General features: G+C 40.1%; 1 protein-coding gene across 1 annotated transcript in view; it reads left to right on the forward strand.

The window, feature by feature from the left end:
- The window catches only part of SLC9A9 (solute carrier family 9 member A9), a gene marked incomplete at its 5' end in the record, with an annotated part of 529,192 nt that overhangs the window by 270,941 nt on the left and 231,397 nt on the right, over window positions 1–26,854 (forward strand). The window lies entirely within an intron of this gene.

Below are 26,854 nucleotides of genomic sequence, written 5' to 3' on the forward strand. Positions count from 1 at the left end.
TGAGACAATCCAGGCAGCCTCAGGGTAAGAAAGATCAATTGTAAGTGCTTTAGGGAGGAGGTTGAACTTCATCCTAAAACTAATAGAAAGCAGTGGTTCTCAACACCTCCAATGTTGAGACCCTTTAATACAGTTCCTTATGTTGTGGTGACCATCAACCATAAGGTTATTTTGCTGTTACTGCATAACTGTAAATTTGCTACTCTTGTGAATTCTAATGCACATATCTGATCTGCAGGATATGGGGTCACGACCCACAGGTTGAGAACCACTGAATTAGAACCACCAGCAGGAACCATTGCCTCAAAACTCTGAAGTCCAGAATATGGGCACAATTGTATGGGAATGATTAACTCTTTCTAGGGAAGAATATGTCCTCTCTCTCTCTCTCTCTCTCTCTCTCTCTCTCTCTCTCTCTGTCTGTCTGTCTGTCTCTCTCATCCATTTCTGGTGATTTTCTGGCAATCTTTGCTATTGTTCCTTGATTGACAGACAGATCATCCCGATGGGTACCTCAGTGTCCACATGGTTTTCCCAGGTGCCAGCCTATCTCCAAATTTCTTCTTTTAATAAGAACATCAATCATATTGGCTCAAGGCCTACCCTACTCCAACATAACCTCATCTGAACTAGTTACATCTACAGTGACCCTAATTCCTAAGCTCAATTTCTGGAGCACTAAAGATTAGACGTGTAACACATAAATCTGGGGTAGGGGTGCATAATTCTAACAAAAAAAAAGTGATCATTAAAGTATTTAAAGCAGACAAAGTTTAGGGTAATTGGTGCTTCATTTGAGGACACTCATTCTTCTAGATTTGTGGGAGAGAACCTAGACAAGTTACCTTTCCTATTTAATGGCAACAACAACATAATGAACTGGCTAGCCCAATAATATCCAGCAGGCAATGTTTGATTTCCATATCTATGTGTCCACTATTTTGATTGGCAGGATTGGTCATCTTTACATGGAAAGAGCTTGTTTGCTTGTCTGTGGATTGTCAGGGTATGTGTTCCAGGGTTCATTGCACCAAGCCACCTTTGCCAGTGCCTCATGCCTGTCCTTCTGTGAGTACCCTTCCGATCCTCAGCTTGTACCAGCTTTCCTAGTCATCTTCTATGGCTCAGTACAACACAGGAAGCAGCTGAGCAACATGCAGTGAGTAAGCCTGGATCTGCTAAATGGCAGGGGCTGTGGCTACAGGACATGCTGAGGAACGGGACTCAGACATGAAATCTGTCCAAAAACACAAAGGAAGGCAGCGAAGCCAGAGACTTCTCATGTGATGCTGGATGGTGAACACAGGGAGAGTAGTAAAACAACATCTGAGCAAAATCTCAAACTGCCCAGGAGTTCCTTCAGGCTTAGGTGGGACTCTGCAGTGGCTGATGCTGCTTTTCATTCAGTCCCATCTGCCACATCTCAATCTCAGCTTGTCCTCACTGTGTCCTCTGGAACAAGGATTCTGCCAGTCTACCCTTCCCCCGCTCTCCCTTCACTTCAGGTAGAGGCTTTAGAAACATCATAAAATGCAATTTCTCACCTCTTGACAGCCCTCAAGTAAAACAGAAGTAAATAAGCCAAAATCCTAATACTAATACCCAGAAACCACCAATTCCAGGATGTTTTAAATTATAAAGACTGGTAGTGTTCTCAGGGGCTTTAAGGAAAATGTCTTGGGCTAGAGTTCCCCCCCCCCCCTTCTGGTTCTCTCTCAGCATTTGTATTCTGGGAAGCTGAATTCTGTTTAGGGACATGCACTTTTAAGTCATGCTATCTCGACTGCTCAGCAGCACTTCAAAGATAACTCGTCTCAGGGTGAGACAGCAGACCAGCACCTAGGGGAGACAAAGCCAAAATCAGTGCCCTACAGCCTTCTGTTCTCCCTCCGAATGTCATGATGAGCACTCGCTGACAGGCTCTCGGTTCATCTCACAGCACTCTCCCTCCTTACAGAAAGACCTCTCTACACGGTTATTCTTTAACACCCAGAGAACTACATACCCGGGACCTCAGCTCCCTTACTGGCTTCCACCTACGGGGCTTAATAAACACTGATTCTTTTCCACTCTCTTCTCCTGGCTCTCCTTCTTTTCTTCCATCAGTATCTATCATTTCTAATTCATTTTCCTCTAATAACATATGCATACATGCATATCTATCTATACATGCATTCCTAAGTATATATATATATGTATATATATATATATATAGTCAAGAGAAAACCCAAACTCCCATATGTTCTGGTCACCATTCTGGGAAAAAAAAAATGATGTGCTCAAGGATGCAAGAGAAGTTCCAATTCCACATGTGAGTTGGAGACTCACTATGCGTTGTACAGAATTCCCACGGTATGGGTTACAGATGTGGCTGTCACATCCCCACTGAACCTAAGGATGCTTTGGGAAATACAATGTGACATCACATGGCTGGAGGCCACAGTATCCCTTCCCACACCGTGTCCACACTGCCAACAGGAAAAGCAGTTGTCAAACCTCTTTGCCTCTCTCTCCAGGACCATGTAATGGGAAAGTAGGAAGTAAACAAGGGAAGCCTTGAAGGAAATCTGTATAAATCGATGTTGTGTTTTCAAATTTTAAAGGAATTTTATCCATCAGCTTTGTCTGTCGAGTTAATCAAACAGCCATCTCTAAAAATAGAGGCGTTTGAAAATTGTATGTTGTTTGAGAATCAAAATGCCTTTTCAAGAATTACATTTTCACTTTAAAATATGTTTTATAAAATGACTGTCCCTTAAATATTAAGTGATTTTTTTTAAGCCTGTGGCATGAAAAACCACTGGGCCTTTCCCTGTCTTAGGCACAAAGGAACATGGTGACCCCAAGCTACAGTCATGGTAAGGAGTCACAGAGTCAGTAGTGACACACCTTATTAAGGAGCTCATAAACATGGTAGCAATTCTTCCCCCCACCCCCGACTGGACAGGATTTGTGGCTTTTGTGTGTGAAACTGTTAAGGAGGAAAACAAATCTTGGAAGCCTTGCCTCTGGTCCTAAACACTAAAAGCTGATAGAGATATTCAAGGTGAACATCCACACATAGCAGCTACCAAGAAAACCTGCACTGGGCCACACACAAAAATTGCAGCCTGGCTCTGCCCTTTCTCCCTCCACAGTCCTCCCCAAGGCAGTCCTACAAACTAGTTATCTGCTCAGACTTCCAGTTTTTCCCATCAACTAGCTTCACCTTGATGGATCCAACTTGCAAAACCATGTATTTCTAAGTAGTTTGTTGTCACTAGAATTTCCAGATCCTTGCTCATCGTTCCTACTTAAAATCATTTCTAGCAGATAACATATGCAGCTAAGAAATTACTGTTCATTAACACATCCAAAGTACTCATTTACTTTGTATATAGCTTTCTACTTAAGAGACAGCTCCTTTGACTATCACTAATTGCCTTTATTCATTAACTAACATTTTAAAGAGCCTTTTTTTAACCAGGCACCACTCAAGACACAAGTAATATAATACACTAAAAGGGTTCTTTCAAAGACAAGCTTTACAGTAGTCAGGATAAATGGCACTAGGTCATATATTTACAATAGTCAGGAAGCCAGTAGAAGAACAAAAACAAAGATAGGATTGGAGTTTGTAATTTTTCAATAGGTTGGCCAGGCAAGTCATTGGCAAGACAGATAATTTAAGGGGATGAAAATGGGAACCATATTAATATTTGGAGTAGAAGTCTTTTGAAATTGAGAACACCTGATAACAAGAGCAAAAGGGTAAACATGGCTGGAAGAAAGGGAATCGAAGAGAGTATGAGAGACAGTAACAAGGCCCAGGTCATAGAGCATCTGAATGAGACAGAGAAACAGTGGAGCAGCTTCCTACATGGCTGTAGGTGCACCTGACTCAATAACAGAAGTGCCATTCATTAGCCAGGGAAAGCTGTGAGACTAATCAGCTGAAGGACAGTCAGGAACCTGTGCTGACTCTCTCACTTCGGGTGGTGAAATGGAGTTGTAGCATCACCAGCTGGACATAGTATAGAACTTACCATCCAGGAAAGCCTCTAGGCCAAGTGTGCAATGTTGGAAGTCAACAACATGTAGCTGACATTGAGAGATTGTGCCAAGTCTTAGGTCACTAGGGATATGCCCTTGAAGAGGACTATGAAACACAGTCTCCTCCTCTTTCTTCTTTGCTTCCTGACCATGGAGTGAATGGTTTTACACCATTACATAACTCTGTGATGTGTTGCTCTCCCACAGGCCTAATGCAACAGAGCTAATCAATCCTGAGCTACACCTTCAAAGCTATGAGCTAAAGCAAATTCTCTCACTTTAAGTTAATTGTCTCAAGTTTGTTGTCATAAAGAAAAGCTGGGAGAGTATCCTTTACTAGAAACCAAAGGGAGGCATGAGCTCATTAAGGAATGTAGTGAGTTCTTTAAATGTTGATGAAATGTCAAGGAAAATAGAAACTGATACCATAGGCTGGCAGAGTGGTGGTCAAATCCAATCAAAACAGGTCTAAGGCAGAAGAGAAAAGAAAGGAAATTCTCATGGTGTATACACAAGACTTTCAAAGGAATTCTACTGCAAAAGGGACCAGCAAAATGGATGGAGTAGCTAGCTATAGTGGCCAAAGCAGGAAATTAGCAGTCCTTGTGTGTGCTGGTGAGTGATGTAAAAAAGAGATGGCCCATCAGAGGGTTTGCCATGTCTTCTCAGAGGCAAACTTTAGCCTCAGATTTTTCTGATGCTGTGGATACAATGATTTGACCTCTTTTTAAATGCTTGCCATTAGTAGGTAGGTACCAGTTAACATCACTTGCTTAACAAGGCTTACATGATTGGCATATGCTTGGTGTCCTAGTCACTGCTCCATATCTGTGAAGAGATGCCATGACCAAAGCAACTCTTATAAGAGGAAACTTTTAATTAGGGGTTGGCTCACGGTGTTGGAGGTTTTGTTATCATTGCAGGAAGCATGGTGGCGAGCAGTTGGGTGCTGGAGCAGTGTCAGGGAGCTACATTCTGATCTGTAGGAAGAGAAAGAGAGACACGGGGCCTGGCTGGCATGGACTTTTGAAATCTCAAAGCCCACCACGAGTGACACATTTCCTCCAACAAGGCCACACCTACTCAAAAAGGCCACATCTAATAATCTTTCTAAACTTTTCAATCACCCACGCTCCTTGCTGATAAGGCAGTAAAATATGGGACCATATAGGGGCCACTCTTGTTAAACTATCACACTTGGCTAGGTTTATCTTACTTTGAACTGTTTCATGTTATGGTAAATATTAAAAAGGTGGCTTAACCTTTTATCTCGCTCTTTGCCAGCTCACTTGAGGCCATCTGGCACCACGGGGATCTCTAGCTTGGCGCTCCATGCCACCTCTAAGAACTCAGGTGTAGTTCACTCCACGGCCCCTGATGCTTCTGTCCTGGGTGGATACAACTACCCCAGCATGTTGTTTTCACTCCCTTCCCTTTGGAGTGTTGTTGTCAAGCCCTAACACACACATCCCAACTTTGTGGCAGGCTTTATGCGCTCTGCCACTACACCCTTTGAATTCAACTAAGTCGTCACATCAAACACACCAGACTACTCTGATCCAATAGGTATAATATAATTTGCCAACCTAGATAAGTCAAATGATCTTGTACAATCCCATCCCTTATAAAACATTCATAACACCCTTATTTATGAAGAAATGCACTGAGAGAAACATACACCTCTGCCTCCATCTTCGTTCCTCTATGAATCCCTTCCCTCAATCCCTGCCTCTAGCCTCTTTCCCCCGCCTACGCTCCACTGTCCAATCATATATCGCCTAAGCATGAACCGACAGATTCAGACATTTTTTTCTCAAATTTTCTCTATCGTATTTGAAAATCCACCACTTCTCAGTCATGATGTGTTTGGGTTGGATGTACATGCTTACACGTGTTTGCTTTCAAAAAGGCAGATTCCTTGTCAAGTGATTATGAGCAAACAATGGCACCTACAGTATAGCATTCTTTCCAGATGCTTATTTTATTTCCACTCCCCCCCCCAGATGATATTTTTAGTGTTTATTGCCATTGAAAGGGAAAGCAGCAATGCAAATCCAAATTTAAATTTCCAATAAAAAGAGACAATAGGAGCCAAATTGAATTGCTATGCATGACTTTGCTAGAAAATTCAAATAAAGGATCTGGAATATGAGAGAAACAGGGCGCTACAACAGAAGGACCTTTGACTCAGAGGCCACGGACGCTGGACACTCCAGTTCACTTTTTTTATTTTTACTTTAAAATAAACCATTAAACTAAGTGTGTTGTCAAACATGTTCCTATTCTGTGGACCACTGAGTATAAGGTACACGCACATTTGGTTCCTTCTTTTAAGCTTCAGTCCAGGAGAGATAACTTGCTTAAAAATGATGATGTATGGAGGTGGGATGAAGGGCTGAAGTTGCCAAATTGAATTCCTGACTGAGGCAGTCCAAAATAACATCCTGAGAAGTGGATGGTTCTTTGTGGAATAATTCTGAGCTTGATCCAAAGTGCAAAAGATTTCCCAAAGCCTGCTGGCACCTGCAGCGGACGGCATGAACTGCACACTGCAGGCACCCAGGATCTCAGGACTTGAACAAAAGACGTATCAGTGTTTTCATTTTAAGCATGTTCTGAGCATGTACTAAGCATGACAGTGGTTACATGACAGACAAGAGAGAAATATAGGATAGGATAGGTCTATACATGGTGGATCTGCTCTATATTAGTGTCATCCAATGGGACAGATGTTAACATGGAGGAAGGCCCATGTCCTCGGAGTGGGAGGACTGAATTGCTTACTCAAGACAAGGTGAGCCTGAGAAGCTAATTTAGAACTTGAGAAGTTGAAGTTCAGTTCTAATAGTAACATTAGAACAGAAGCAAAGAGAATTAAGTAATTAAAAGCATAACACAGAAGTCACTAAGACAAACAAGTCAATGTGGTATGTAGGAGCCACAAGGCTTTAGCAAAATAAGGAGATGGGATGTCTGGCTGCTGGGGTAGACAGAGATGGGAGAACAGGGAAAAGAGAGAAATAAAATGAGGAGGTGAGCTCAGAAGAACCTTGTAGTTTTCACTGGACTGTTTTGGACAACACTATCCAATTAGGCGGATGATTGCTTAAGACGTTTAGACCCATGGGAGACAATAATCAGATTGATGACATTATTGAGGAAAGTTTTAAGGGTTAGTTGTGAGCAATGTAGTTATTGATCTTAACACAGAACTCCCTTGTAATAAGCCACTCATCCAAAAACTATTTAAATTTACTTCAGCCTTTCAAGACTCTAGACTCTTTATCTCACAGGATGGTTGGTCTGTAAAAAAAAAGTTTATGGAAATTCATCATTTGGCCTTTGCCTTGGGCTTAGGCGCTCAATAAAACCTTACTGAATTAATAAGTAAATTAATGAATAACGGTATTATGACCATGAACATTCCAAGATAAAAATTAGAAAGGAGAAATAATATGAGATAATTAATGATTTCTTTAATTCTGGTAACATGTATTCATTTAAAGTTAATGGGGTGGATGCACAAGGCTAAAGTCTAGGGTAATCGGGAGAATGGAGAGAACCCAGTTTAGCTCTTTCACTCACTGTAGCTCCTGCAGCCTGTCTCTGCCTTATTGATTTGCTTTACAGTGGTCTTGGATTATGGTTTTGTGCATTTTCCCCTTCAACGCATTAACAAAAGCAGCCAGGTTGCATGCCAGTTACCTGTTCTGAGACAGTTGAGGGAGAGCAAGGGGGGGAGCAGCAATGCCCACGCTTCCCTGACTTCTGAGAAGATCAAAGATATCTACAGAAAGCATAGAATTGCCTTTATTTTTGACTCTAATTACATTTCTTTTGTCAAGATTCCCTACCACTTTTCTTCTTCTCTTCATTCAGGGTACCTTTAAAATATTATCCTAGGAGGGCTGAATTTATAAATGATGGCAAAGTGTTTAAATTTCTCTGTAGCTGAGCTGGTGATTCCTTTCAATGAAACTCATTATATTGTACAAAGGACATTTAGTAGTTTGACTAATAGGTGGACCCTTTCAAATGCTAATGACAGTGAGGCTCCCACATCAAAGCAAGAACACACTGTACTGTACTTTCAGTGCCCAGAATGTCTGTGAACCCCTAGTCCAAAAGCTTTTATTCCACAGTCGAAATAACAACAGGGGCCACAGATGGCCGTTTGGAATCCCAGTGAGTTCCCTCTGCGTTCTGAGCACTGGATCCCAGAGGACAAGGAGGATAGAGACACATAAAACACAAACCAGGAGCCATGCTTCTCCTTGAATTTTTGTTTTATGGAAAAATTTTTATCTGTGGAAAATTTATAGTCAGAGTGTAACTGCCCAAATGATCGATCCTGGTCTATTAACCTCACACCTGTATTTGTTGATAACACATAACATACCACTGTGGCTGAGAATTTCACTATTTAAAACCAAAGCAACTGAAAGCTAGGTAGGGCTATGAAAATCAACTTTTAAATTTTACACACACACACACACACACACACACACACACACACACACACACACACCTCACCATTCATCTGTCTCTCCTTCCAACTTTAGACAACAAAAAATACCACCATCAATGCTTAAATAGCAACCCATAAATATTTATAACCCATACCCTTGTATGATTATATTTGATTCCATGCAAAAATGAGGAAAAAAATGTATCTGAATAGAGTTTAATCCATCAACTGTCCTGGTCCCTATTTGATGACATTCAAGACAGATGGTTACCCATTATCACCTTAAAATTTCTAAGGACGGTAGTAGCCTAACCCCTTTTAATGACTCATTAGACTTTTATCATCCTACTTATAGGAACAGGTAGGAAGGACTTCAGTATCATAATAACATTTCAGGATGATAAATGAAAATGACTGTAATTTTTTTACACATTTTAATTAAATTTTATTGATGCAGCATAGAAAACATCAAGGCTGAATGCATATGCCCAAGTGTGTGTTTATTGAGAATATAGCCAAATTTCAGGCTGCTGTTTCCTTGATGGCCCAGAAGGACCTACAGAATTAATTAATTAATTAATTAATTAATTAATTAATTAACTGGAAACCTCTCTCTCATTCCTTTAGGAAAGAGACTGGATTGCTCCTAGAAATGTGACTCTAACATCCAAAAAACAATGCTATCAGAGACAATATGATCTGGAGCCCTGGATATAATGCCTGAAAGGGAATTTGGTTTTAGGAAAGTCATTTGAACACCTGTGCTGTTTGACACCAGGGTCAGGGCTGGTGGGGATTGGAATCCCATCTGGTTTCAAGGGAGAACGGAATACAAGGTTTTGAGTCTGTTCAGGACAGAGCACCAGGTAATGAGCTATTCGTTGTGGCTGTGTTTTCTTCTTTGTTCCAAGATGTTAAGAACTATGGGTTGAGGCACGTGTCTTTCCCCGTTTCATATTGTGCCTTGCCCAAGTCAAATTAAACATTCAAAGACAAAATAGTAGGGAACAGATGCCTGATGGAAACTAAAGAAAAAAAACGAGTTTTGATCCTGTTGTCACTGTGAAGACCTGTGGTCACAGAACTTTATACTTCCATAGAGACCGGTGAAAACAGGGTCACAGAGACATCTGTCTGGATAGTATTTCCAGGAAGATGTCATTTTGCTCAGCTCTTGATTTGCCTTTCTTTGCAAAAGATGCCATGCCTATGAATCTGAGGGAGCACGTGACAGAGCAGATCTCCAGGGCACTAGGAACAGGCAGGCAGGGTGGGCTTCACGGACAGCATTTTGGATGGGAAGTGGCGGTGAGTCCATCTGCTGAGATTGGACACAGCAGGTTTCTGGGTAGTCAAAAGGAAGTCCCATGTATGGGGTCTTCCCTAGGATGGGAAGAGAAACTATGTCTTAACTTTTTATGTCCTAATGCAGGTCTTCTTGAAAGGTGTTCTGTAGGCTGATTTCAGAGTGATGCATTTTTATGACACTGTCTGTTCTCATTTCTGGCATAAATTAATAATTTATAGCACCGTCATAGGGAAACATCATCATTCTCCCCTTCTGTGCTGATTTATTGCTGGGCTTTATGTCTTGCTCTTAGAGCACAAGGTTGAGATCTATATGAGAATTTTGATTCAACTAAGTATTGAAAGAATAAAAAGGTTGAACCCATCCAGAGTAAAGCAATCTGATTTTAAGGGAACTTCTCTTTTCTTTAAAATTGCTACTGGGTGTTTCCTGGAATGGACGTGTTGTTTGTATAATTCCTACAGACAGGAGTGTTAAGTATGGCATGCTTTAAGGAATTTCTCTACATTAAAAGCAGGAAACACCAATTAAAGGCTCTAGAACATTCATGGCCTATAATATGTGTTCGGACCTGCTTGCTGATTTGTCTGACTTCTAGGAAACCCAAGAAAAGGAATCTGAATTTCATTCATAAGTGAAGTTCAAAAATTTACAAATTAGTACCTAAAGAAAGATCCCTGGGAGGCAAGTCCCTAGAAATCAAAAGGAATATGACATAGCTTGAGGGCCAGCATCCTCTTGTGGGATGAACTTGACTACCCCAACTCTGTCACCTGCTGCCATACTTGTACTGTGACAGTGGTGACTGATGCTCTGGGGATGGGGCTAGCATGGGAGTAGAGGTCGAATAGTTTCCTCAGAGGTGCAGGTGTCTCTACTGGAGACTAAGCCTCTTTTTGGGATCCTAGAAGCAGAAAGAAAAAAAAAAAGGAGAAATAATTTGAGCAAGGGTCCAAAGAAAAGAAAGAGATTACTTCCAAATAGATTCACACACACACACACACACACACACACACACACACACACACACACACACAGAGAGAGAGAGAGAGAGAGAGAGAGAGAGAGAGAGAGAGAGAGAGAGAGAGAGACCCCCACACACACACCAGGTTTTTTCTCTCTCTTTTTTGAGAAAAAAAAAATTATTAGAACCACACATGGCAAAGACAAAGAGGCAGGAAAATATGGCTTTAGATGCCAGTAGCAGAAACAGAAGGTGTCCCAAGGAATGAGACAGTCCTGGAATTGCAAGTGACAAGCCATGGGTGTGGGTGGAAGCTTGGGGTGACATCTGGATAAGCTGGGGCAAGCTGCCATTCTGTGGGTGGGAGAGCACCGTCAGAGCACAGAGGCGGGCAATGCCTTACCGCTGACAAGGTAGGTCTCAACTCTCTTAGAAACTGCTAAGGCAGAACATATGGAAAAATCTTGTTCACAAATCCTGGGTACCTGGACCTCATTCCCAGGGCTCCTGATTTATTTAGTCTAGACTAGGGCCTGTCTGCTGCTTAAATTCTGCTTAAGTAATTCGAATGAATGGCAGAGTGGAGAAACTAGAAGATGCTGGGCTCTATGTGGATGGGTTGGCTGGGCTCCTGCTGGACAGCAAGTGAAAAAAGTGTTAGAGCCAGTAAATCAAAGTAGAAATGTCTCTGTATTGGTAAAGGGTGGCTACATACTGGTGGGCTTTGGGCAGCAGTCCTCAAACCAAAATACAGCATGGCAACACCCAGAAAAAATAGTTTGAAAAACCCATATAATTGATGCCACTTGGAAGACTCTGATTTATTGGGTCTGAAGTACAGCCTCAGAGGTAGAATCTTTTTTAATATCTTCTGGGGGAGGGGGGCAGCATACAAGAAGCAGATAGAAGGGACAGGAGAGTCAATAAGAAACTCCACATCCTCTGGAGTTTCTATAAATACTTAAGAAGAAAGAAACCAGCTAGGGATTTTATGATCCGTGGGAGTAGGTGGAGACTAGGAGACACCAAGATTTGAGTGTTTTATAAATGCGTATATTTTTGTAGGTAGGATGAATCTAAGAGATCACCAAAATAAGTATTCCACAGTTGTCAGCTCTGGAAAGGCAGTTCCACTGCCAGGGCCCAAATCTACAAAATCCTTTCGGAGGTGACTGGTCCACCTACTCAAAACTGACTTAAAGGCTTCACTGATGAGTCACAGACCCACTGTAGCAACTGCAGCACATGCAACTGTCCTACTGTAAAAATTTAAATCTATTTTATGCAGTCTAATTTTGCTAAATATCAACTGGTTTTTACCAGTAAAGTATTTACCATTCATTGTCTATAACTGTTTAATTAGAATTAACCTCTGTAACTCTTGTGACATCGACCACTCAACTACATGCCACTAGCTCTTAATCACCAAACAGGAACTGGAATGTGAGAGGGGGATCATTCACATGAGGCTATTTAGTAAATAGAAACACGGGGGAAATGAGGTTGTAACCAGTTCTACACCAGTGCCTTCCTGATGCCAATAGCTCTTTTCTCCATCTTCAGCTTAGGAATCAAGTGTGTTCTAGTTCTTCTTCCATAAATATATTTGGAAAGGTGTTCAGTATTGATTCTACAGAGACCCCTCTTATCCGTATACTGTGCTCACTATTCTAAACCTAGAAAATAGTAAAATCTGTCTCCTTCACCTTGAATTACTTGGTACCCCAACAAACAGCATTTCTTGGACTCTGTACTCTTGAAGCTTCAGAGACTAAAATCTAATCTGCAATTTTGTCAGCTGAGCATGGAATGTTTCTTAAGAGACAATGATTGCAATTAGCATTCTATCCATATGTGATTTAGGGCGATGCTTTCCCATACTGTTTCTTAAAAGTGAAGGCACATGGGTTTTTCTGAACCACACAAAAATAGAATGTTTTATATATAACGAGGTAAACATTCAAAGAAGACTCAAGTGTATGGTTAAGGTTTTAATTCATGTGCAAGTGTTCTGTAAGTCTATGTTGCCTATTTGAAAACCTTTAACACTCTCAAAAGCCCTAATCCTTAAGATACTTTGTTGCACTCAATGAATACCTCTCCACAAAGAGCACCTTTGTCTGACAGTTTTTGAGTAATGGAAAGCCCCATTGTCACAAAAGATATGTATTCAAAGACTTGAAAACAGATGAAGAAAGCTCTATATTTTATTATATTTATTTATATATTATGTAAATTATATTTATATAATTATGTTTAACATTTAACTCAAAGAAAAGTCACTCAGTGGTATATAATGTTACGGGGAAACAAAATTTTAAAGGATGCAAATTCATGAATAATGTCCAGTTGGGCACAAAAATATACTTCCTCCGTGTCAGTGGCTGGGAGCAATAGGATGTAGCTGAATCAAGGTTTTTACTTCTCTTTCTGCTGAGAAACAATCTGTACTAGCACATTTTGTGATATGAAAATTATCCCAATTCCATGACAGAACATTAGTATTTTAAGCTGTCTTTAAGACTTTCTCTAATCTCTGTGTTCATAAATGGTTCAGTTTTACATATATTAAGAAAGATATACATAAAATGATGTAGATCTCTCTGTGATGCATATGTAAGTTATGTGGGATACCTTATCAGTGCTGAAAGTACATATGAGTGATTGAGTCTTCCCGAGCAGTGCCTCAGTCCCACGTTATGATGTGAGTGTTGACCTCCAGGAGTTAGCTATCAGATCTGTCTTTCAAAACAAAGGCGGTTGCTTTTCTATTGTTTACACAAATGTTCTGATGAGTAATTGATTCAAAGCAATGTTTCTTATCCTTTTTAATACCTCTCAACCCAAGAACATGAGAGGAAAATCCTTGATTTTAAATTGCATTGAAAAATTCATCTTATGATACAAGCACACAAAATCTAACTTTATGAAGGTTTTTTTTTTTTTTTTTAAAGCAAAATGTTACATGTGCCATTAGCCTCCCAGTGACTTTAATAAGGATGGTGACTCAAAGGAACTGTCAGGGTAAATAAATGTCATTTTCCTCAAGATATTTTTTCTGTCATTGTCTACTACCAAAACTCATAGACCAGTATTGTCATATGTGAAACTAAGTGAGCCCTTAAGTCAATAAATATAGCCTTAATTCAGCACATAGAACTTGGATGGGTTCCAGGCTCCAAGCTCTGCAACATTGCTATTTCCTGAGTCTAAGCAGAAACAGGACCAAAAATACTACAGAACTTAGCATGAGCCAAGGATAGTCCAAACACTCCCGCCACAGGCATTCAGGAACAGAAAGGCCTGATCTGGGTAGGGGCACTACAGTGCTTCTGGAGGTATATAGTATATGGTTCTGTGGAAGTGGCAGTTTCTTTAGCATGTTCAGGCTCCAGGAGGACCATGTTAATAATAAAAAAAAAAAAAAAAAAAAAAAAAAAACACTCTAAGATACTCACATCTCATCCTAAGACTTCAAAAAGTCCTGCCATGTTTATAGGTTTGCTGAATGAAAGATACATTTCATTTAAAGTCATTTTAGAAATTGTTTCAAAGATCCTAAAAGAACCTATGTGACAGTTTTTAATTTTAATTTTTTTTAATGCACAATTAAATTTCCATGACCCCAGAAACATCAGGTTTAATTCCTATGAGCTGGTCTTGACTCTTTATGCATTCAATGGCAATTGAACTAATTTTCAACATATACAGTGTGGGTTTATTCTCATACATAGAACTGTTTTTAAGTGAAACTGGGCAAGGTGGACATTATGCTCTGATTGTAACTGTATGAACTCTCTTATAAGAAAGGCATTTACCATAGCTTTGTGAATTATTACAACTTGTAAGATATGGCTCAATTTATTCATTGGTGCTTATGTTAGAATTTGCATTATATTTTAGACAATAGGCTAGGTAGATTGCACCCAGACATTTATTCCATTACAGAGAGATCTACAGTATTATTTTTTGAAAAATATACATAATAACTCTTTATAAATGTTCACCTCATTAACAAAGAAATGCCATTTCACTCCAGCTACAAAGACCTTTCCCTGACAGAGGCATATTCACAGCAATGGACTATTTAAATTTTTTTCTCCTACACTCAGGCATTTTTTTAAAAATCCTTTCACCTTCAAATGTTTCAAAAATATGATATTTAAAGCTGTGGTCAATTTTTTTTCACAGTCATAGGTCTCTGCCACAACAAAGGTCAATTTGTTAGTCATTGCAGATGCTTTGCTCATCTGACTATTTCAATCTTTCAGCCCCAGCAATAGAACTTTCCATAACTCAGCACATTCATCCTTTGCTAAGTACTTGCAACTGGGTTGGATCCATAGCTATGTTCATTTCAGGTTTCAGACATATAAATGCTGATTTATCTTGTGTCCTGAGGCCAGTCTACTGCCACCTTCCACACCCAACAAGGCAGACGTTGGGATGGAGCCCTAGGAGGCCTGAATCTTCTGGTATACCAGTGGCAGAGAGGAAGGAACAAAGCACTGCAATCCCTGGAAACAGGAGCATGTTCTACTTCTTCACCACTGCATTACAATGTCCAGTTGTTTGTTCCATGTAGGCTGGTACTCAGGTTGCATTTGTAATGTAAATGGGTGTGCCTCTGCATTTTCTTTTATGAAGCCCAGATCCAACCTGCAGAAGCACTAGGGTTAAGGATTACTTGGCTTTGCTGTCACTGGAGACTATAGAGTGCTGCCCTGTACCCCTCCTCATCCCTCTCACTCTGTACCCCACACCATACCTCTTCAAGAGACATTAAGAAATCTGACTCAGTGGATATCACAGGAGACCTTGAGAAGAGCTACAGACTGACTAGATGTGAAACACAAAAGGCCCTGGGAAGAATACCAGCAGGGTAGATGGGGGCTCGTCCGGAACAGCTGTCTTATTATGAATAAAAGCTCATCATCCTTATGGTGATCTCATATATTCGGAATGAATGAGCCAGAAGGGGTGAAAAAATTAACAGACCAAGTTATGGGACTGAAAGAAATCTTATCACTCAAACAAGCTCATAGTATCTATTGGAAAAAGCAAAACTCAGGAATCTCCAAACAGTAAATTAAAATACATTTTTCTCTTTTCCATTTTTTATTTGACTTTCATCCTTTTTATAAAAGTTCAGCCCACAACACTTTATACAAGAAAACCTAAGGTTTTTTTTTGCTTTGCTTTGTTTTGTTGTTGTTGTTTGTTTGTTTCCCATTATAGGGGTAATTGATATATCTTCTCATAATTGTTTTATATAGTTGCATTTTAAAACAAACAAACAAACAAAAAACGTGATTATACTATACACTAGAGGGTCCCAAGCATGGTTGAGATAATCGGGTTTGATTGGTTTGGGTGGTTAGTTGGCATGCTAGTTAGTTTTTTTGGGAACATGACAAGAACTCCAGGTATCTGAGAAGAGGGAACCTCTAATAGAAATATGCTTTCATCAGATTGGCCTTTAAACAATTCTGTAGGGTATGCTTGTAAAAATATTATTAATTATTGATGAGGGAGGGCCAATCCTATTGTGGTTGACATCACCCCTGGGTAAGTGAGCCTGTTGTGTTTAAGAAGGAAGCCTGAGCAGACCATGAAGACTAAGCTAGTAAGCCGCAATTCTCCATGGTTTCTGCTTCAGTTCCCGCCTTTGGTTACTGCTTGAGTTCTTGCCCTGACTTCTCTCAGTGAGGAACCATGATTGAGCTGTATGAGCCAAATAAAAACTTTCCTCCCAAATTGCTTTTCATCAAAATCTTTTATCATAGCAATATAAGGCAAACTAGGATAGCAGGGAGGGGGTGTTGTGTGTTGGTTGTTTTGTTGTTGGTATTGTTTGACTTAATTTGTTTTTGATATTTTGTTTTGTGCTTGTTTGTTTGTTTGCTTGGACAGGTTCTCATTATGTAGATAAGGCTGGTCTAGTACTCACAGAGATCTTTATGCCTCTGCCTTCCTCCTGAGAGCTAGGATTAAAGGGGTCTGCCACTGCCACAGGTACTTCATAAACTTTTGACAACAAAGCTTCTTCACAGGTTTAGAAATTACTGAGGTCCCACAAAGAACTTTAATTTTGTGAATCATGTTCTGGGGAGGTAGTTGGATCTAACTCCCAATTCAGGTTTAGCAACAACCTGAAGACATAATGGGTGAATTCACACTGTAGTCAGCTGACACCACACATCAGTGCTCTCCTGCTCCCTCTAAAGGGCTAACTCTTAAACATTTACCAGCATAGAAATAATTACAGTGACCAATCTTCCTATATATGAAAGTTTAAATAAGGATTTTGAAAAATTAGGTAACTTATTTAAAAAATGATAATAATTAAAATGTTACATGTTAGCATAACCAATACTTTCTGTTTACATTTTTGCAAATCTCCAAATGTCTGATTTATAGGAGAAAGCTGAATTCTGTCTGCTTCAACTGACATTAAATTGGGATGTTACAAGTTACAGTCTTCAGAAACCTCTACTAAACTATATTCATTATAATGAGTACAAAGATAAAGAGTAGCTTCATTATACAGAGTTGTGAAAATCCTGTTGTTCTTATAGACTCTCTGCAAAGGCCTCAGAGAATCCCAGGGCCACTTTCATGTGATACCATGACACACATTGACAGTCAGAAGACAACCTTCAAGAATGAGTTCTCTTCTTCCATGATGTGGGTGGGAATAAAACTTGGGTCATCAGGCTTGGCAGTGGTTCCTTTACCAGGAGTTGCCTTTAGTAGCTGAGCCATCAGGACAGCACTAGTTTTATATTTTTTAAAAGCGATTTTTTTTGTCCCAATGGATTTTTATATAAATCTTCATTAAAATGTCTCATGTCATATATATTAACAATTACCAAGATCACTTGCTGTTGCTTTTGATGCCTCATTTTTTTCTAGTTTTCCACATATTTTATCATCTAGAGAACAAGAGAATAAAGAGGGGGCAAGATGGAACCCAGTGAAAGTCTGGGTAAACTGCCTCCTTTCTGAATGTTTTGGGATGAGTACTTCATGCTTTATGTCTTACTGAGGTCATTTCCTGACTATCTCAGAGGGTGTATAGGTCAGGCCAGGAGGTGCTAATTTCTTCCAGAAAGTCATTCCCTATCTTAAAAGGTGCTGTAGAGGAAAGGAGTTGGTGCTGCACACAGAGTCACCTTATATGATGTCTGTACCTCACTGTTGGTCCAGCTCTTCCTTCCCCATCTATAAATATTCATAGGTTCCTTTAGGCTTTGTTCTTTTTCTCTGAACTTGAGCTCTTACCCAGTTCACATTTTTATCTCTTCATAGTGTCACTCTTCTGACCTCTGGGTCATGAACAAAATCTACAACAGCAGTAACAACCTCCTTGTCTGTCAGGCAGTCTGCTGCCCACCATACTGTTAGTGCTTAAGACAAGAACCTTTTCTTTAAACTAGCAAGAAAAGTATGTAGCTAGAGTTGAACATATAAGAGGTCATTTCTCCCCCTCAGCTGCCTCCTCACTATAGTGGGATGTTTCCTTAGGTCAGATCTTGAAAAATGCTCCTATTTGATTTTAAAGCCTTACAAAAAGAAGTTCTGGGTGCTGGGGGGTGGATAGGGTAGCAAGTCCATGCCACTAAGTAGCTGTTTGGTTCATCTTGATTATCATCTTGATTGGTTTGAAAAGTGATGAGATTAGCAAACATGTCTTTTGCAGAGATGATTAGATCCTGCAGGCTCTGACCTAATGCACAGGTAAATATGGTAAATCTATAGCCCATTGGGTATTATTGAGAGGTGGTGAACAGGAGAGTATTGGACCTAACTGGAAGAGGTAGCTCAATGAGGGTATGACCTCGGCACTGTATCATGCCATGGCCCTTCCTTATTTCTCTTCTCTTCTCTTCTCTTCTCTTCTCTTCTCTTCTCTTCTCTTCTCTTCTCTTCTCTTCTCTTCTCTTCTCTTCCCTTCCCTTCCCTTCCCTTCCCTTCCCTTCCCTTCCCTTCCCTCGCCCCCCCGTAAATACCATAAAATGAAAAAAACCTCCATTTTGTGATGCCACCATAATGTTCTGTCCAAGCACAAGTGCCCTCCCTAAAACTAAAATCAAACACACCCCCAGCTTTATAAAACCATGAGCCAAAAGAAAAACTTGCTGCTTTAAATCATTTTAGGCATTTGGTCATAGTAATGCAAAAATAATCAACACAGCAGCTGGATGCTGTTCTATTTGTAAAGTCCCTAGTCATAGTGATTTGACCATGAGTGAAGAGCAACTTCCAGGATGTGGGACTTAGAATGCTAACATGGGAAAAGCTCACAACCTATACAGATAAGTTCCCCTGGTCATTACCTAGTCTAATTCTGTTTTCTTATTTCCAGACGAACAAAAGCATTGTTAAAAATTCATCATAGAGATATAATAACAACTAAGTTTACATAAATCTTACTCTGTGCATATGGGTCTGACTTTATTTAACCCTTCCAAAACTTCTCAATACATTTCTAACTAATCCTCAATTCTTCTAAGAAACATCACAGTCTCCTGCTAGAAGAAAGAGATACAAAACTAGAAAATGTCATGACAAAGGTCACAGAGCCTATGGTGGCAGAGCAGGGAACTAAGTGTGGGAATCTGCGTTCTCTCAAAGGAGGGAGTCATACTTGTCCCTTCTATGAAGGCCTCTATCTCCTGCAAAGCCCACCACAGATATGCCTGGAGGCAAAAGGAGACATTCTCTCTATCTATCCCCTTCTGGATTTATCCTTCTTACTCCTGTGTACTGAGCATCTACTTTCAGTAACAGTTAGTTACCCCTGTTTGTGCCCCAAGAAGCCTAAGTCTGCCTCTATTTCCTGCCTAGTCCTAGGTGTTAGCACAAGATTCCATGCTCTGTTTTATTAAACCTGCCTCCTCTCTGTCTAAACCACTGACCACAGCAAAGCATTCCCAGCTGGGGTCCCTGCAGCCTCTTGGTTCTGCCTCTACTGCTTAGAGCCTATGAAAAGGAAGGTCATAACCCCTGAGGGAGATGGGCCTGGTTGCTACACCTAGAAGAGCTTGGAACGTCATGTTAGGGTGATGAGTTTTTATCTGATAGATAGTAAGGAGCTAGCTCTCCAAGATCTACAAGCAATGGCATGGGTCCATTTATGTTTTGGAAAGATAAGATAGAAAATGGACAGGAGCCAAGTGTCTGTAGGGATGGTGACAATTATATGATACCCAACATATTCAGATAGAGTTCTGCTAAGCACATAAACACCAAGAAAACTACTCAATCCGATGAGAAAAAAAACCTGCCTAATATACTTCAAAATTCAGCTGTGAGCTAAGGCTCCCTGGTTTGTACTTTCCTGGAAAAGCACATAATTTTAACATCAAAACAAGCAAACACACACACACACACACACACACACACACACACGAACAATAAGTTCTAAACATTATCACCTATCCCTTGAACACTGTAACAGTGCTTCCAATACATTCATTTGTCTGCTTAAAACACCAGTGTGTATTAATACCAAAGCTTAAAAAGTAGCACCGGCTTCACTTTGCATGCTATCTGTGAAAAATAGCAAAACCCAGAATGATCAAATCTCTAAAAGGCCAATGACAGCTGGGAAATGCACTTTCAAAGTGGCCCATTGCTGTTCTCTCCTGGCTTCAGAATCCTAAGAATATATATCTAAACCTGTAAGGAGAGAACAGGAGACAGCAAAACCTACTCTAAAATAAGAAAGGAGCACCCCAAATAACCCCGACTCTTTCTACAAAGCAGCCCAGCTTTAAATGAACGCAACATAATCTATGTATAAGACTACAGTTCCCCAGGGGTGCCCCCTGCCCCACGGGAAGCTTGAGATCCACCTCAACATATAAGAAAACTCACTTTGCCTTCAGACCTCTTTTCAAGGCTGGCTAAGTTCAGGATCCTTAAAATGGCTTCCATCTCTTAATATATCAAAGACTGTCTGGATTAATATCTTTCAAAGACCCAAAGTTCAGCGAGGAATAAAAATTGCTTTTGAATGTGCTTCAGGAATTAATGTTATAGAATATGAGGTTTTTTTTCCCCTCTCAAATAAATTGAAGATGAATAAATTGTTCTCAGTGTCCTTAAGGATGGAGTCTGAAGGCAGAGTGCAGTGGAGGAGTGGAGACCTGTGTGGGGGCAGAGGGTGTGCTTTTGCCCTCTTAAATGATGCACATGTCCACCACCTTAAACCCAGCACAGAAGCTAAAATGCAGGAGGTAAGCCTACTAGCTTGGAGTTATATCCCAAATCATTGGATTTACTGCTGCTGTGATCCCAGAGTGGTGGCTGCTAGGGTGACTGCCTTGCCCACACTGCCTGGACACGGTACATCAAAACATGCACGTGCAGTCCTTCTCAGATACAAGAAGACAAGCCCTGGTGACTTTCCTCTACAGTCCTTTCAGCCACTCACACTGTCTTCTCGCAGCCCCAGTCAAGCAGGTATTTCTATAGTTTGAGACTTTAAGTTTTTCTGCTTATTTAGAAAACCCAGCCTCACATCCGTAAGGCAGATGGTTTCAGTGGTGGTTTTCTTCTAGTTACTTCTCTTTAGAAAGACAAGTTAATTCTTACATATGTTGAGAAATACAAAACAGAAGAAAAAAAAATCCTCCTTCTGGAAGGTGAGCGTGGTGACTGCTAGTATTTTGGTCACTTCCCCCTAGTCTTTGCTAGTCACAAACACACCGCACCTGTGTGGTGTTGTGCACTGCACTGTGCCTTCTTGAGTCATAATTCAAGCATGTTCCTATCAACTCTAATTCTTCTTCTTGATTTTCTCATTGTTGGCCAAGTAAAGCAACTTTAGATGCCATCTACTCTTCCGTTACAACCTCCGGGTCTTGATGGTTCTGTTCTTTTACATTTTTGCCATCAGTTTAACTTGGATTTTAATATGTTCATATTTTTGTTTTACATATGTAGCATATCTTACAAAAAATCGTTGATACTATCTAAGTGATATGCTTAAAAAGAATAGTCATTTCCTCAGAAAATCCTCAATGGTACTTGCATGTTATTTCCCGGGATACATGATGAATTATTTCTAAACAACCCAGAGAAAAATTACGTGGGAGGCCCACATGCTGCTTTCCTCTTCTAGGGGACACATCAAGGCTGACAGCCATGTATGTACAGTGTTTTACTTCCCTGATCTATGCTAAGCCTCATCTACAAAATTGGTGAGAGTCCTTCTCTCACATGAGGAAGCTGTGTAGCTTGCTGAAGGTTTGGCCTCATTATTCACTGGGACACGTCTTTTCAAATCTGGGTTAATTTAAATACAATTCATAAAAAAGATAAAGAATATTTTCCATAGGGCTTTAAAAGAGACAATGACTAGTTGCTAAGTTAACTGCATTCTCCCAAGTTTAGTTTCTCTGACATCGGGATAATCTATGGTACTCTGTGTTCATCCTGGTGAAGTAGGAATGTTGACTGTTACTACATTGATTCCACAGATCTGTCAAAACGAGGGAGCTTTATAAAGTTCAAAGGATTGGTGTTGATAAAGGTTTAGACATTTTCCTTTCAAAGTATAAATGAGCGTAGTTACATGAGTCCTGTCAATCATGCACAGAACAGTTATTGACATATGAAGAAGCAATGTAGCCACGGCACATCCACACCTGTACAATAAGGAATCTGTGCCTGCTTCTTACTCCACACCCAGCCTGGATGGATGCAGTCAGCTGGGTGGGAAGTCTAGAATCCTTAGCCTTCTCTCTTACTTCAGTCTTGGTTCTCCCCCTCTTCCATCTCAGCAGGCTCTTACATCTCCTCAGTGTCTTTGTTAGTCCTTCCTTCCCTGGTTCTCATCAGCACTGTGGTTGCACATAAGATTAACTTTGACCGTCTCTTCACTCGGTTCTGAGACAGGAAGCCCTTTTCTGGTTTCCTTCCTACTTTCTGATCTTCACTTCTGATTCTTCTGTTTTAATAAGACAATAAAATCTACATCCCGAAAGAACTGCCAAATCATGTCTTCACAGCATGCTAAAAAGTGAATATTACCATTAAATTTCATTGTCTGGCTTAGGCAAAGGAGACAGCTGTGTTCAGTTCTTTCTTTTATTTTTATATTGTTTCTATGGCTATGAAGAACTAAAGATTAAAAAATAATACTTAGTAAGACGGCAAATAGATAATATATATGCCATCAATTCTTTATCCTCTCATTAGCTCCTTGCATTGGGTGTCATAGCAAACACCCTATTGTCATGACTGTATTCTAGCAATTACACATGGGGAACCCCCTCCATGTTAGATATTGTAGAAAATTAAATGTTACCCTTCATTGAACCCCTCATATTTGCAAGAAACTTTATATAGTAAGAACCTTACACCTTAGGTATTAAATGCCTTACTCAAAATTTCAAGTTCACACATCTAGTAACCAAGGCCCTAGTGTGCAGGCTATATCCCTGACTCAGCACTACCTTTATGTGACCCAACATCAAGTGAAGTGGATTATATGATGTTCAAGTTGGGAGAGATGGGTGTGAGAAAGCAGCTTATAACTAACTATAGAATTATATAATTTATGTACTTGCCTTTCCAAAAACTAAAAGAAATATGAAAACAGTGGTTTTCTACAAGGAAAAAAAGTATCAATTTACAAATCAATTTTTTCTTGCCTTATAAAAAGTATGGGTTTTGTTCATTCCTGGTACTTTAAACCTGGTCAAGAACTAGAGAGGTCATTGGTCCTTGAAAGAGACCAACTAGTGTTTTCTGTTGTTTTATTTTTTGTTTTGCTGAATGAACATTTCAATTTTTCTTCTAGATACTTAGGTTTATACCCAGAGATTCATGCTCCCAGCCTTGGTCACAGAAGTATCTTTTTGTAGTAGGTAGAAGTTAAAGCAGGTAATGATAACTGGTAAGAGTTCTGAGCATGATAATTCTGTGCTTGGTTCTAAATGAATAGGACATTGGTACCAGCCTCTCTAAAGATCAATAAACACCATGGAACAATCATCAGAAGGGTGTTGCAAAATCCCATTTTCTGAGCCTGGCATGGGGCTACGGTACTACTTGTCAGCTCATCATTGCTAAGGTCATCTAGGCAATACCTATGGAAGATGTAACCCATCAGTGTTTTATCCTGGGTAGAGGGGAGGTTCTAGTAATAATTGCTGTAGAAAGAGACGCTTCCCTCCCCCAGTGGGGTAGCCATTTCATGGTGTAGGCTCCAGTAAAAAAAAATTATTCACTATATTGTAACATATATATTTAACTTAGATAATTATCTTTGATAATCTTGTATTTTAAGGATAATCATGCATATGGGGTTTTACTTGCCTGCACGAATGTCTGCAAAATGTATGTGCTTCAAGCCTGTGGAAGCTGGAAGAGGACATCGGGTCTCCTGGAACTGGACTTACAGACAGTTTTGAACCACTGTGCTCACAACCCTAGTAAGATTTCCTGGGAAGAAGAAAAAAGTATCATCAGTACAGGGAAGGGGCTGAGATTGTGTAATAAAGGGAAAGATGGCTGAAATTCATCCTTTACATGCATTAAACTGATCAAGAATTGTTAAGATTGGGAGTAAAAATAATCATTAGTTTGAAAGAAAGAAAGAAAAGGAAAAGAAAAGAAAAGAAGAAACAAAAAGAAAAAGAAAGAAAGAAAATTTGGAAAAGCCCAGTGCTTACCTTTTGCCCATCTCTCCTAAGTCGTATGGATTTAGACTTCCTGTGATTTGGGAGGTGCTGAAGCAGTGTTTCCCTGACAGCACTGACATTTTATTTTCTTTCCTGTGGCTCTCTGGAAGTCAAAGGGACCTTCTTTATAGTTCCCAAAGTGAAAACAAGCACCAGCCTGGGACCCACAAGAAGTCAGGGCAAACTGAGGAAAGCACAGAAGGCAAGAAAAGAGGAGGCGATGATTCTCTCTACATCACTCATTCTCTACTTCCTCGGGTAGCTTTAGGTTGGGACTCACTGGGGGTTTAAGGACATTTTTTGTGCTTTCCTCCCTCCTTACAGATTTGCAGTACAGTGATAATTATGGCAGGAAGAGGCAAGGCCAAATATCACTGTATCAGATCCAAGGAACAATGTTAGTAATCTCGAGGTGGCCACTGCTTGCTTCTGAATCTGCCCAGGGCCCTCTGATCTTGGCAGGTGTTTGACTTTCATGGGAATACTAGGTATTCATGGGACTCTCCTGGGTCAGGAATGATGAGCAGGTACAAAGGGTGTTCACTTGGCTGTTGATAAAGCACTGTAGGAGGGCCTTTGGGTGTTTCCGAACTTAATGAGAAAGAAAACAAGGACAAATCAAATGTTGCTTAGGGCTGACAGCATGGTTTAGGTCATTTCAATGTAACAAACCCCTCTGACTGCAAACTCCCAGAAAAAAAACACAAACTAATGTTTTATTTGTTACTGAATTCTGAGAGACTAGCACAATATTGGCACAATGTGGGCAGTCAACTGGTATGTTAATAGTATGCAAATGACTGCCATAAACTATGTCTGCATCTGACTTATGGGCTAGATTTATCTGGTAAATAGTCCTTAAATGAGACCAACTTTGTGTCACAATATCTCGGACAATGTTGGTTTTTTTCTAGATAGAGGAAGATGTATCCCTTGAGAGATTTAAACCCCAGGTTTGACTTTATGGGGGGTTGTGGCTTAAATTTATATTGCCTGTGACATCCAAGAGACTCAAACTGAAAAATCAATTTAAAAACCAGTTCTTAGATTGGAACAAAGCAAAAACAAAAATAAAGCATCTTTGTGAGGCTATACTCTCAGCCAAGGACACAAAGATGTCACCTTTGCGAAAGTGCCACCAATACTACCTCACAGTGGGGGGAAAAACATTCAATGAAGCAAGTGCCCTTGAGAGAGCGGAAACAACAAATGGGAGGGCCCCATGTTCCAATGAGGGAATACCTGGAAGAAGTTTATAAAATATTTGTGTTCAAAATGACTCAAATGGAAGCATTAGAACACAATGAGAAGAAAGAAACAGATATAATGGAAATAAGGAGAGCTGTACTAAAGACTACTTATACAAGACTTTCAAGGATATGGGGCTAGAGAGATGGCTCACTGGTTAAGAACCGAGGCTGCTTTTCAAGAGAACCCAGGTTCAATTCCCGGCACCGACACAGTGGTTCACAAATGTCTGTAAGTCCAGTTCCAGGAGACCCAAGGTCCTCTTTGAGCCTCCACAGGCTTCAAGCACATACATTTTGCAGACATTCATGCAGGCAAGTAAAACCCCATATGCATGATTATCCTTAAATAAAAATACAAGACTATCAAGGATAATTATGTAAGTTAGATATATCTGTTATAATATAGTGAATAACTTTACAACCAGCTGAGGGCTAGAAGATAAAAATAATAAATAAATACAAAGAAAAAAGAAAAGTAAGAATAGCAATAAACCCAAAAGCAAAGGACAGCTGGGTTATTTGGAGGGAGTGGCTGGAATAAATTCAGCAAACAAAGTCGAAACAGCCTAAGCTCGTGAGCAAATAAGGAAAGGATTCAGACTTGATTTTTAAGACAGTTCACTGAAATCAAAGATATACAAAGACAACTGGAGGTAAGTGCAGAACATGGTGAAAATTCACAAACTGAACTCAGGTACAAAACCAGAATTCAGATACTAGCAGCTCAGAGACCTACCTCATGTCTCTTTCTGCCACCTTCCTGCTTCTGAAGTGGTGGCTGCCCTGAGTCCAACAGCAGGTCTTAGTTACGGGTTTTAATCCAGATTTGAATGAAGACATAAATAGAAAAGGCAACATTCACAACATTTTCGGAAAATAGACTTCAGCATATCAGAGATTATAAAAATTCTGAAGCACAAGAAGACATACGTAGGAAAAGACTGATGACTTTTATTACATTAAATAAAATGATCTGTTTAGCAGAGGGTATCATAAAACCAATAGTCTAGTAAAAAGCTAAGGGAGAAAAACTGCAGACAGACAGACAACTCCCCAAGTATCAGTTCCCAGAATAAACAAGGGCTCCCTCCAGACACATGAGAAATACACAAGTTAGTTTGCAAAGTGGACAAA

The sequence above is a fragment of the Micromys minutus genome (genome assembly GCF_963924665.1).
Source record: "Micromys minutus genome assembly, chromosome: 21".
Lineage (NCBI taxonomy): Eukaryota > Metazoa > Chordata > Mammalia > Rodentia > Muridae > Micromys > Micromys minutus.